Here is a 10,674-nt window from a genome sequence, read left to right as displayed (position 1 = left end):
TTCTCTGGTTCTTCTTCTGTGGGTTTTTACGGCATTGGCATCCAACACGATCCAACACATCACTGCCATCTACTATGTCGGAAGTGTGGGCCAGCTTCTGAAATTATCTAACTCCGTCCTGACAATTGTCTCCCCAAGGAATACAAATAAATATTTTAACCTTGTAACTGAAACCACACCCCAAATATTATTTAAACTCAACTCTTGTATCCCTTCTGCTCTAAAACCTAGACTTAATGTCGCCCTCACTTCCTCATAGCGCCCACATTGCCATCACATGATGGATGCACCCTGTCTATCATTACTAATGGTTGGGGGTCAGAATTTTGTTTCCAAACAAATATATTCGTATTTTACTAACTAACTTTTTGTTAACTAATTAGTTAACTTTTACAGTAAACATGTAATATACCAAATTTGTGTCAAAGCAGTCATTAAGAAAATATGCACTCAATATTTGTCATTCCCTATACCACCTAAAGCAAAAGAACTGCACTTCAAAATACTTAATAATCTATATTGGGTGATATCTTAGAGGTAGATTTAATCGTATTCATAATAATTTTGTGTTTTCTGCAATACTGATGTTGCAACAATGGATCTTATGTTATTTTACTGTATACACTGTACCTTTTGGAGTGATAGGTATGATTGGTTAGATACAAAGATTCTTCCCATTATGCAATTTTCAAGGGATTATGCAACTTTTGGTATGATAATGGAAGATAAAAAATATAATATGTCCAGAATGTGGTTTTAATTTTAGGAAAACTTTATATTCATAAATGTAAATATAATAATACTCAACCTCTTTTTGTTGCGTTTAAACGTTAACAAAATTATTACTTTTATTCCTTAATGTTGTTGAAAAACCTCTTCTGCCATGAAACTTTATCAATAAATAAGATAATTTAATTAATATATGGACTAGATATTTTATTTTATTTATAACTTTTTTTGTTGTTATTTTGTGTATTCATGCCACCTATACGGTGCTCTGTTACATAAGAAATATGTAAGAATGTTGATTATGCCTATTATTTGTAAATAGACCCTTTATGTGTTGGTAATAAGCGATTACATATTTTATGGGGGGAGTCGAACTGGAAAACAGTGACATTTAGTGGTGTCACTGTCAGACCTCTTAACAACAAATTAATTAGTGATGGGAAGTTTGACTCTTTCTACTGACTTGGATTTTGTCATGTCATTCAATAAAAAGTTTGAATCTTTTGAGTCATTTTGTTCATTTGAATCAGTAATGACTACCAGTGGCTGGTCATCTTCGTAGGTATGAAAGAAACACTCAAGGAATACAAATCTCTTGACGCATATCATTTTGTACATTGTGGCCATTTCCAGTAGTTTGAGTATCGAGATATGTCGAATGAATTTTGTGTATTATGGACCGACGAAAGTAGTTAATATAAGGCATATTCTATTCTTTGGATAATTGATTGACAGGTAGGTGGGACATCCGGTTTGGGGGTGGGACTTCCGGTTTGGTAGGTGGGATTTCCTGTGTGACGTGTGCAGGGGTGGGACATCCGGTGTGACATATGCTTGGGGGTGGGACTTCCGACGTGACGCATGCTCCCGGTTGGTACTTCCTGTGTGACGTATGTTAGGGGTTGTAACTTCCTGTATGACGTATGCATGTCCGGGGAATGAAATATAGTATGAGGGTGTATGGTTTGTAATTCATGGTGGCTTTGATGTTTAACAATAGGGCTCCAGGGTTCTGGGAATGGTAAATTCACCAGACATTCGATTTTAAAATAAATAACAATAGGGAGCCAAAGTTGAGGAATGTTAAATTCCCCAGAAATTTGATGTTATGATAAGTAGTGTGATGTTTGTTGTTTAACAATAGGGCACCAAGGTTCAAGAATTTTTAATCCCACAGGCAATCGATGTTCCGATATGTTCTAAGTGTGTATTTTGCTCGAATTCATCAACTACACCAGGATATTTTAGCATAGGAGTGGAAGATGGAAGACAGATCAATTGGTGGATACATTTTCAACCCCAAGATTCCAGAAGTTGCATTTTATGAATTGCCCGAAGGCGAGGTGTTTAATCAGGGTTTGACTGATCAAATGACCTTTAGTGGCTAAGGACTGGCTGGGTGACACCTTGGATGACAACGCTGAATCCGGCTATGCTGTGTCGGACCCTGACCCCTCTATTTAACCGTCTTACCCACCAAGATACTACCATTGGCTTGACCAGATTGGCGCCAGGACCTCTTAATCTATCATACAGTGGATATAAAAAGTCTACACACCCTATCATTTTAAGTGACTCTGATTAATCACAAATAAAGTTCAGCTGTTCTAATAGGATATTCCTGACATTTTCTTAGTTGCATCACAGAGCAATATTCATGGTCTGCAGAGAGTTTCCAAAGCATCAGAGGGATATCATTGTTGAAAGATATCAGTCAGGAAAAGGGTACAAAAGAATTTCCAAAGCATTAGATATACCATGGGACACAGTGAAGACAGTCATCATCAAGTGGAGAAAATATGGCACAACAGAGACATTACCAAGAACTGGACGAAGAAGAAAACTGGTCAGGGAGGCTTCCAAGAGGCCTACAGCAACATTAAAGGAACTGCAGGAATTTCTGGCAAGTACTGGCTGTGTGCTACATGTGACAACAATCTCCCGTATTCTTCATATGAATGGGCTATGGGGTAGGGTGGCATGACGGAAGCATTTTCTTACAAAGAAACACACCCAAGACTGGCTGAAGTTTGCAAAAACAAACATCAAGTCCCCCAAAAGCACATGGGAAAATGTGGTATGGTCTGATGAAACCAAGTTTGAACATTGTGGCCATAATTCCAAAAGGTATGTTTGGTGCAAAAACAACACTGCACATCACTCAAAGAGCACCATACCCACAGTGAAACATGGTGGTGGCAGCATCATGCTTTGGGGCTGTTTTTCTTCAGCAGGAACCAGGGTCTTAGTCAGGGTGGAGTAAGCACAGCAACGACCCAAAGCACAAATCCAAATCAACAAAAGCATGGCGTCACCAGAAGGAATTTAAGGTTTTGGAATGGCCCAGCCAGAGCCCAGACATGAATTCAATTGAACATCTGTAGGGTGATCTGAAGAGGACTATGCACAGGAGATGTCCTCGCAATCTGACAGATTTGGAGCGCTTTTGCAAAGAAGAGTGTGCAAATATCGCCACGTCAAGATATGCCATGCTCCTACCCAAAATCACTGAGTGCTGTAATAAAATCAAAAGGTGCTTCAACAAAGTATTAGTTTAAGTGTGTGCACACCTATTTTTTCCCCTCAAAGATTTCAGTTTGTTTTTAAATTGAATTGTTCACGTTATAGGTCACATTAAAGGTGGAAAAAGTTCTTACATGATTTATGTTTGTCTCATTCTTTTACATCACAAGAACCTGGCAGTTTAACAAGGGTGTGTAGACTTTTATATCCACTGTACCTGTCAAATGTTGGCAAGAGTCACAAAATGGACAAATACCCTACACCACAGGTTTTAAAGCAACATTGGGTATGATCCCGGAAAACTTTGTTGGGCTATTCTCCACAAAGGATGCATTGGATGTGAAGCGGAAATTCCTGGACATTGTACGTGCACTCCAAAGAGTTGAATAAAACAATGTAAAACACGTATTACTTCTCATTATTGACTCAATGCTCTATGATGTCTGAAAAGGTTGTGAAAAGTATTTACTACGACCCATCAAACCCTGGTGCTTACAGTGGGGAGAACAAGTATTTGATAACGAGTTCAAACAGGTGCAGTTAATACAGGTAATGAGTGGAGAACAGGAGGGATTCTTAAAGAAAAACTAACAGGTCTGTGAGAGCCGGAATTCTTACTGATTGGTAGGTGATCAAATACTTATGTCATGCAATAAAATGCAAATTAATTACTTAAAAATCATACTAATTTTTAGATTCTGTCACTCACAGTTGAAGAGTACCTATGATAAAAATTATAGACTTCTACATGCTTTTTAAGTGGGAAAACCTGCAAAATCGGCAGTGTATCAAATACACTCACCTAAAGGATTATTAGGAACACCATACTAATACTGTGTTTGACACCCTTTCACCTTCAGAATTGCCTTAATTCTACTTGGCATTGATTCAACAAGGTGCTGAGAGCATTCTTTAGAAATGTTGCAGTTGATGGAGATTTGTGGGATGCACATCCAGGGCACGAAGCTCCCATTCCACCACATCCCAAAGATGCTCTATTGGGTTGAGATCTGGTGACTGTGGGGGCCATTTCAGTACAGTGAACTCATTGTCATGTTCAAGAAACCAGTTTGAAATTATTCCAGCTTTGTGACATGGGGCATTATCCTGCTGGAAGTAGCCATCAGAGGATGGGTACATGGTGGTCATAAAGAGATGGACATGGTCAGAAACAATGCTCAGGTAGGCCGTGGCATTTAAACGATGCCCAATTGGCACTAAGGGGCCTAAAGTGTGCCAAGAAAACATCCCCCACACCATTACACCACCACCACCAGACTGCACAGTGGTAACAAGGCATGATGGATCCATGTTCTCATTCTGTTTACGTCAAATTCTGACTCTACCATTTGAATGTCTCAACAGAAATCGAGACTCATCAGACCAGGCAACATTCTTCCAGTCTTCAACTGTCCAATTTTGGTGAGCTCGTGCAAATTGTAGCCTCTTTTTCCTATTTATAGTGGAGATGAGTGGTACCAGGTGGGGTCTTCTGCTGTTGTAGCCCATCCGCCTCAAGGTTGTGCGTGTTGTGGCTTCACAAATGCTTTGCTGCATACCTCGGTTGTAATGAGTGGTTATTTCAGTCAAAGTTGCTCTTCTATCAGCTTGAATCAGTCGGCCCATTCTCCTCTGACCTCTAGTATCAACAAGGCATTGTCGCCCACAGGACTGCCGCATACTGGATGTTTTTCCCTTCACACCATTTTTTGTAAACCCTAGAAATGGTTGTGCGTGAAAATCCCAGTAACTGAGCAGATTGTGAAATACTCAGACCGGCCCGTCTGGCACCAACAACCATTCCACCCTCAAAATTGCTTAAATCACCTTTTTTTCCCATTCTGACATTCAGTTTGGAGTTCAGGAGATTGTCTTGACCAGGGCCACACCCCTAAATGCATTGAAGCAACTGCCATGTGATTGGTTGATTAGATAATTGCATTAATGAGAAATTAAACAGGTGTTCCTAATAATCCTTTAGGTGAGTGTACTTGTTCTCCCCACTGTATACACATCAATCAACCTATGATTTATTCTACAAATACCTGGCATACCTTTACTACCTTTGTTTTCAGTAGAAATTCTACTTAGGATTTAGTAGAATTTCCTGAAATCGCTAATAGTGCAATTAAAGCTTTGAAAATCAGTAACTTATTCATTGATTGACATATACACATCAACCAACGTCTGATTCATTTTAGAAATGCCGGGCATATTTTAACAACCTTTGTTTTTAGTAGAAAAACGACTTAGAATTTAGTAGAAAATTCTGAAATCTTTTCAAAGCTTTGAATTGTGCAATTAAAGCTTTGAAAATCAATAACTAATTAATTGATTGACATGTACACAAGAACAAACATCTGATCTATTATATAAATGCCTGGCATACATTTATAAACGTTGTTTTCAGTAGAAATTCCACTTAAGATTTAGTAGACATTCCTGAAATATAATAGTGCAATTAAAGCTTTAAAAATCAAGAACCTATTTTTGATAAGGGTGGTCAGGTCCCTGTAAAGGGCGGTCAGGTCCCTGTACGACCGAAGCAGGAGCTTGGTCCGCATTGCCGGCAGTAAGTCAGACTTGTTCCCTGTGCATGTTGGATTCCGGCAGGGCTGCCCTTTGTCACCGGTTCTGTTCGTAAATTTTATGGACAGAATTTCTAGGCGCAGCCAGGGGCCGGAGGGTGTCAGGTTTGGGGACCACACGATTTCGTCTCTGCTCTTTGCGGATGATGTTGTCGTGTTGGCCCCTTCAAGGCAGGACCTTCAGCATGCACTTGGCCCCGGATAAGCGGAAGATAATGGATGGAACCTCTTTTTTGATTGACAAATACACATCAAAAAACATCAGATTTATTCTATAAAGGCATACTTTTACAACCTTTGTTTTCAAAAGACAGTCTACTTAGGATTTAGTAGAACCTCCTTAAATCTGTAATAGTGCAATTAAAGCTTTGAAAATCAATAGCTTATTCATTGATTTAAATGTACACATCAACAAACATCTGATTTATTATACACTGAACAAAATTATAAACGCAACACTGTCTAAATCTGTGTCAGTGAGCACTTCTCCTTTGCCGAGATAATCCATCCACCTCACAGGTGTGGCTTATCAAGATGCTGATTAGACAGCATGATTATTGCACAGGTGTGCCTTAGGCTGGCCACAATAAAAGGCCACTCTAAAATGTGCAGTTTCAATGTAATGGGGGGGTCCGGTGGGATCTGAAAACTAGTGAGTATCTGGTGTGACCACCATTTGCCTCACGAGGTGCAACACATGGGTGACATGTCCGGTGAGTATGCTGGCCATGCAAGAACTGGGATGTTTTCAGCTTCCAAGAATTGTGTACAGATCCTTGCAACATGGGGCCATGCATTATCATTCTGCAACATGAGGTGATGGTTGTGGATGAATGGCACAACAATGGGCCTCAGTATCTCGTCACGATATCTCTGTGCATTCAAAATGCCATCAATAAAATGCACCTGTGTTCGTTGTCCATAACACACACCGGCCCATACCATAACCCCACCGCCACCATGGGCCACTCGAACCCACAATGTTGACATCAGTCTGGTGGACATTCCTTCAGTCAGCATGCCAATTGCACACTCCCTCAAAACATGTGACATCTGTGCCATTGTGCTTGTGTGATGGAACTGCACATTTTAGAGTGGCCTTTTATTGTGGCCAGCCTAAGGCACACCTCATCATCATCATCATCACCATCATCACCACTTTCTTCCGCTTATCCGGGGCCGGGTCGCGGGGGCAGCAGTCTAAGCAGGGATGCCCAGACTTCCCTCTCCCCAGACACTTCCTCCAGCTCTTCCGGGGGGACACCGAGGCGTTCCCAGGCCAGCCGGGAGACTTAGTCCCTCCAGCGTGTCCTAGGTCTTCCCCGGGGTCTCCTCCCGGTGGGACGGGACCGGAACACCTTCCCAGGAAGGCGTTCCGGAGGCATCCGAAACAGATGCCCAAGCCACCTCAGCTGACCCCTCTCGATGTGGAGGAGCAGCGGCTCTACTCTGAGCTCCTCCCGGGTGACCGAGCTTCTCACCCTATCTCTAAGGGATCGCCCAGCCACCCTGGGGAGAAAGCTCATTTCGGCCCCCTGTATCCGGGATCTTGTCCTTTCGGTCATGACCCAAAGCTCATGACCATAGGTGAGAGTAGGAACGTAGATTGACTGGTAAATCGAGAGCTTCGCCTTGCGGCTCAGCTCTTTCTTCACCACGATAGACCGATACATCGACCGCATTACTGCAGAAGCTGCACCGATCCGTCTGTCAATCTCCCGTTCCATCCTTCCCTCACTCGTGAACAGGACCCCTAGATACTTAAACTCCTCCACTTGAGGCAGGCACTCTCCACCAACCTGAAGTGGGCAAGCCACCCTTTTCCGACTGAGGACCATGGCCTCGGATTTGGAGGTACTGATTTTCATCCCCACCGCTTCACACTCGGCTGCAAACCGTCCAAGTGCATGCTGAAGGTCCTGGCTTGAAGGGGCCAACACGACAACATCATCCGCAAAGAACAGAGACGAAATCGTGTGGTCCCCAAACCTGACACCCTCCGGCCCCTGGCTGCGCCTAGAAATTCTGTCCATAAAAATTACGAACAGAACCGGTGACAAAGGGCAGCCCTGCCGGAGTCCAACATGCACAGGGAACAAGTCTGACTTACTGCCGGCAATGCGGACCAAGCTCCTGCTTCGGTCGTACAGGGACCTGACAGCCCTTAGCAAGGGACCCAGGACCCCATATTCCCGAAGCACCCTCCACAGGATGCCGCGAGGGACACAGTCGAATGCCTTCTCCAAATCCACAAAACACATGTGGATTGGTTGGGCAAACTCCCATGAACCCTCCATCACCCTGTAGAGGGTATAGAGCTGGTCCAGTGTTCCACGGCCTGGACGAAAACCACACTGTTCCTCCTGAATCCGAGGTTCTACTATCGGCCGTATTCTCCTCTCCAAAACCCTGGCATAGACTTTCCCGGGGAGGCTGAGAAGTGTGATCCCCCTATAGTTGGAACACACCCTCCGGTCCCCCTTCTTAAAAAGAGGGACCACCACCCCGGTCTGCCATCCCAGAGGCACTGTCCCCGACTGCCACGCGATGTTGCACAGGCGTGTCAACCAAGACAGCCCCACAACATCCAGAGACTTGAGGTACTCAGGGCGGATCTCATCCACCCCCGGTGCCTTGCCACCGAGGAGTTTCTTAACCACCTCTGTGACTTCAGCCCGGGTGATGGACGAGTCCACCTCTGAGCCCTCATCCTCTGCTTCCTCAATGGAAGACGTGACGGCGGGATTGAGGAGATCCTCGAAGTACTCCTTCCACCGCCCGACAACATCCCCAGTTGAGGTCAACAGCTGCCCACCTCTACTGTAAACAGCGTTGGTAGGGCACTGTTTCCCTCTCCTGAGGCGCCGGATGGTTTGCCAGAATCTCTTCGAGGCCAGCCGATAGTCCTTCTCCATGGCCTCACCGAACTCCTCCCAGGCCCGAGTTTTTGCCTCCACAACCACCCGGGCTGCAGTCTGCTTGGCCTGTCGGTACCCGTCAGCTGCCTCAGGAGTCCCACAAGCCAACCAGGCCTGATAGGACTCCTTCTTCAGCTTGACGGCATCCCTTACTTCCGGTGTCCACCACCGGGTTCGGGGATTGCCGCCTCGACAGGCACCGGAGACCTTACGGCCACAGCTCTGAGCGGCCGCTTCGACAATGGCGGTGGAGAACATGGTCCACTCGGACTCAATATCTCCAACCTCCCTCGGGATCCAGTCGAAGCTCTGCCGGAGGTGGGAGTTAAAGATCTCTCTGACAGGAGACAGTACGCTTGGGCCTGCCGAGTCTGTCCAGCTTCCTCCCCCGCCATCGGGTCCAACTCACAACCAGGTGGTGATCAGTTGACAGCTCCGCCCCTCTCTTCACCCGAGTGTCCAAGACATACGGCCGCAGGTCAGATGAAACGACAACAAAGTCGATCATCGACCTGCGGCCTAGGGTGTCCTGGTGCCACGTGCACTGATGGACACCCTTATGCTTGAACATGGTGTTCGTTATGGACAAACTGTGACTAGCACAGAAGTCCAAGAACTGAACACCACTCGGGTTCAGATCAGGGGGGCCATTCCTCCCAATCACGCCCCTCCAGGTGTCACTGTCGTTGCCCACGTGGGCGTTGAAGTCCCCCAGTAGAACGATAGAGTCCCCAGTCGGAGCACTTTCCAGCACCCCTCCCAGAGACTCCAAGAAGGTCGGGTACTCTGCACTGCGGTTCGGCCCGTAGGCACAAACAACAGTGAGAGACCTATCCCCGACCCGTAGGCGCAGGGAAACGACCCTCTCGTTCACCGGGGTAAACTCCAACACATGGCGGCAGAGCTGGGGAGCTATAAACAAACCCACACCAGCCCGCCGCCTCTCACCTTGGGCAACTCCAGAGTGGTGAAGAGTCCATCCTCTCTCAAGGAGTGTGGTTCCAGAGCCCAAGCCGTGCGTAGAGGTGATCCCGACTACTTCTAGTCGGAACCTCTCAACCTCACGCACAATCTCAGGCTCCTTCCCCGCCAGCGAGGTGACGTTCCATGTCCCTAGAGCTAGTTTCCGTGTCCAGGGATCGGGTTGTCTAGGCCCCCGCCTTCGACTGCCGCCCGATCCTCTCTGCACCGGCCCCTTATGGTCCCTCCTGTGGGTGGTGAGCCCACGGGAGGGCGGCCCCATGTCGCTCGTTCGGGCTGGGCCCGGCCGGGCCCCATGGGGAAAGGCCCGGCCACCAGGCGCTCGCGAACGAGCCCCAACCCCGGGCCTGGCTCCAGGGTGGCCCCGGCTGCGCCATGCCGGGCGACGTCACAGAACACAAGTTAGTTTTCATCATTAAGGGGTTTTTTGAACCGCTCTTAGTCTGACCCGTCGCCTAGGACCTGTTTGCCTTGGGAGACCCTACCAGGGGCATATAGCCCCAGACAACATAGCTCCTAGGGTCACTCGGGTACTCAAACCCGTCCACCACGTTAAGGTGGCAGTTCAAGGAGGGGTTATTAAGGCACACCTGTGCAATAATTTTGCTGTCTAATCAGCATCTTGATATGCCAAGATGGATGGATTATCTCGGCAAAGGAGAAGTGCTCACTGACACAGATTTAGACAGGTTTGTGAAAAATATTTTAGAGAAATAGGCTTTTTGTGTACATAGAGAAAGTCTTAGATCTTTGAGTTCAGCTCGTTATAAATGGGGGCAAAAACAAAAGTGTTGCGTTTATAATTTTGTTCAGTATATAAATGCCTGGCATACTTTTACAACCTTTGTTTTCAATAGAAATTCTACTTAGGATTTAGTAGTATTTCCTGAAATCAGTAATAGTGCAATGAATGCTTTGAAAATCAATAATCTATT

Source organism: Esox lucius, chromosome 5 (assembly GCF_011004845.1).
Source record: "Esox lucius isolate fEsoLuc1 chromosome 5, fEsoLuc1.pri, whole genome shotgun sequence".
Taxonomy (NCBI): Eukaryota; Metazoa; Chordata; class Actinopteri; order Esociformes; family Esocidae; genus Esox; species Esox lucius.
This window is presented reverse-complemented; position numbering follows the sequence as displayed.